This window comes from Centruroides sculpturatus, unplaced genomic scaffold, assembly GCF_000671375.1.
Source record: "Centruroides sculpturatus isolate CEXI.00-Female unplaced genomic scaffold, Cexi_2.0 scaffold86, whole genome shotgun sequence".
Lineage (NCBI taxonomy): Eukaryota > Metazoa > Arthropoda > Arachnida > Scorpiones > Buthidae > Centruroides > Centruroides sculpturatus.
The window spans coordinates 1,160,378-1,163,915 of record NW_019384475.1 but is presented as its reverse complement, the minus strand read 5'-3'; the positions used below and the strand labels follow the sequence as shown (position 1 = coordinate 1,163,915).

The window sequence follows — 3,538 nt, the reverse complement described above, 5'->3', positions numbered from 1 at the left end:
CAAAAAATAATTTTAAAATATATATTAAAATGATAAATATTAATGTTATAAACGTTTTATTAAAAATATTTTTCAATATTAAAAACAAATAACAAAAAAAAAAAAAAAATACTGGAAAGAATTTAAACGTGGTCTCTCCACTATACCTTGTCACTAAATATGGAAACTCGTACGAACAGATTATGCAAATATGGCAGTATATTTTTCCATTTCAGACATTTAATACTGGTCATTTAAATATTGATATGTAGTTTTTTTATAAAGAAAGAACATAAAATATTTTTAGTAAATGTACAAAAAACGTTTTATTATTTTTTTATATTTATTTATATATTATGTTTTCGGAAATATCTAGTCTAATATACGAGAAAATAGAAGTTATATATTGAATACTAAACATTTCCTTGTACATTAAATATTTTACTTTCTAATTACAAATTTAAAAATGCACAAAATTCGCTCGTAAATTTTCTATTTTATCTTGATAATTACACAATTGAATACATTTGTAATTTTATAAAATATTCAAGCTTACATACTTGCATACTGATTAAGACATTTACAACTGAATAATTATATATATAACATTTTAAAGGTATTTAATGATTAAAATTCAGAATATTTACTGTTAAACATATTAAAAAAATTCTCAGTCCCTTATGTTCAGCTTCACTACTAAACTGTAAGTATATTAAACAGCACTCAATAAATTAAAAAATGTGCTATATTGACAATTTCCGCTTGTTTCTATGAATTAAAAAAATGTTTCATAAACTAACAATTTACAATATTTGATAATTAAAATTTAGAACATTTACTGTTATGACTATTAAAAAATTGTAGCCCCTTGAGTGCAGCTACACTGTTAAACTAATTACGCATAAGAGCTCTCAAAGGTGTTATGATGCGTTGCATTGACAAAAACGTTTAATTCTATAATTAAAAATGTTTTATAAACAACCATTAAAATATTTTAAAGGTGTTTAGTGATTAAAATGTAAAATATTTACTGTTAAACATGTTTAAAAAACATCCGTAGCCTCTTGAGTGCAGCTTCACTACTAATCTAATTATATCTAACAGCGCTCAAACGATTTAAGTGTGTTATATTGACACTTTCGTTTGTTTCTACGAATAAAATGCTTCATTAAATGCGGTTTTCAAAAAATAAAGATTCTTTATAGTATTTTTAAGTGTTAAATTTTAAAGTCGAACATAATTTATAATAAGAAAAAAAAGCCGCTGAGTCTTTTGTGTAAAGATAAAAAAATAACCATTATATATATATATATAATATCGGTACTTATTAAATTTTCTAGCTACAACTTTATTAGAGTAATACAATAAAATAACATGATGGGAAGTGTTCTTTGATTAACGATGTATAAATTGATAAGATAGATTACCTATAGTAAAGTTCGTGATCGAGTAAATCCGCATGCAAAATTAAGTAGAAAATAATGTAAAAGTTTTTATTTTAAGTTTTGTTTTCGTTGAAAATAAGTTTAAAACTTTTAAAATATTCTTTCTTTTATCTAAAAAACTGCGTATTATTGTTTTATTTACTGTCACAATTCAATTTAACTTAAGTAACTTTCACCATTCTGTTAAGAAACAGACTATGTTTTTTTTTGAAAATTTCAGTTTCTTTAACCTAATTTTAAACGTTGTTCTGCATGCAAAATTATTCAATGTTTAAAAGTAATTAATTAAAACAATATTTATATTTTTTCCCTTGATTGGCAGGTACAAGATTTATTAGCCATTAGATAAGGCATAGAAGTGAGTGGCTTTGATCATAAATATCCTATCATAAAGGTTGAATTTCTGTATAATTGAGGTTTATGATACCTATGACATGGACAGGAATGAAGTGACTATGAATTAAACAGTATTTGATGAGTTACAAGCTGCAAATAACTACTTAAGTCACGTTCGTACATTTTTACTATATCGATTAAAACTACGTTACTTTAGATATTAAATACATATTTTTACTTAAAAAATTAAGGAATTTTCTGCTATTAAAGCACGTTTTAAAGAAAAATTTCAATTTCTAATAATAAGTTCGAATTAAAATTTAATAAATTAATAACGTTAATGTTGTAAATGTTAAGTAATCTGTATATCGTGTAAGCTATAAAATACTAATTTCTTCATCTTGTAGAATGAATAATTATAAAAATATAGCAAAAAAAAGATAATATTTACATTAAATTCCAAGACGTGTTTTAATTGAAAAACAACAATATTGTCTGAAATAATACGATCAAGAACAATAATAGTGTGAGTTGCCCTAAGGCAGATAGAAAAATTTCTAAAAGTTACCTCAAAAACTTCTCGAAAACTAAGTGAAAAAATTCCATAAAAATATTTTAGATTAAATTTTAAGGTTTTTTATACATTTTATAATTAATTTATATGTAAAAGAAATAAAATATACCGTATAATAATAGCANTACTAAAAATAGAAACCGGGTATATATATATATATACACTGTAATAAAGATAATAATATGGTTATTATTGTAAAATTCTATTTATAATAAAATTTGAATATATTTTTAAAGTTACAAATATTTGTAGCGAAGTTTTAAAACGAAAATCGAAGAAAAACAACTTTAACGAGCAAATAAAATCGACAATCCAATTTACTTAGTTGATAAAAATTATGCTCTATCAAGGAACTTCAAAGATTTCCTTACGATCAAATAAGAATAGTTATTTTTCTGTAAAAGGATTTAAAGTAGATTGGTAGAAATTCTTCTGGTAAACAGTTCTTTTTGACATTTTGTATGGAAACCTTAATGTTAGGACATTAAATAAATAGAAATTGTATGATCCATGCAATGGAATTCCAATTACTAACCAATCACACGATGGCCATTAGAATCAGTCATAAAATAAAAAAAAATAAAAAACATATATATGTACCTTAGTTTCTTGGTGACCCAGTTGACAATATAAGATAAAATAAATATAAAAAATTTTGTATAAAATTTGCAAGAAAGATGATTTACTGGAGTTTGTAAGTTGCCAAAATTTTTTATCTCTTGAAGTATACGAAATAATAACAATAATAATACATTTTATTATTATTTTATTATTATTATTATTATTTTGTTATTATTATTATTAAAATATCACTTTTATTTAATACATAAATTAAATTCAACAAGATTTTTAAAAAGAAGTTACTATACAAGCTGCGAGATTACGTTCTGTCCCTGTAAATCACACTTTCCTGTCTGTCTCGACTGCAAAGCTATAAAGATTCGATGCTAAGTCATCGGTCATACGAGATGAATAACTTTTATCATTTGTAATATTGTACATGTCATCTGACACATCCAATTCCATATAATTGTTTCATTACAGATTGTATTACTCGTTAAAAAATGAATATATATGTTTTATCCTGATATATCAAAGAAATATTTGTTGATACGAAAGGAAAAGAATAGAATTATCATCATTGAAAACATTTTAATGCATAAAAACAAAGATTATTTTGAATACGATGTTAAGAATTTTGGTT

The 3,538-nt window shown here is 23.2% G+C and overlaps 1 long non-coding RNA gene across 1 annotated transcript in view; it reads right to left on the bottom strand.

Annotated features, from left to right (window-relative positions):
• LOC111621303 overlaps window positions 1–3,047 on the bottom strand; it is a 22,035-nt gene extending 18,988 nt beyond the window's left edge. The window contains exon 1 of the long non-coding RNA XR_002756044.1: window positions 2,935–3,047. This is a non-coding gene — a long non-coding RNA (uncharacterized LOC111621303). The remainder of the gene's footprint in view (window positions 1–2,934) is intronic.
• Between the last annotated feature and the right edge of the window lie 491 nt (window positions 3,048–3,538).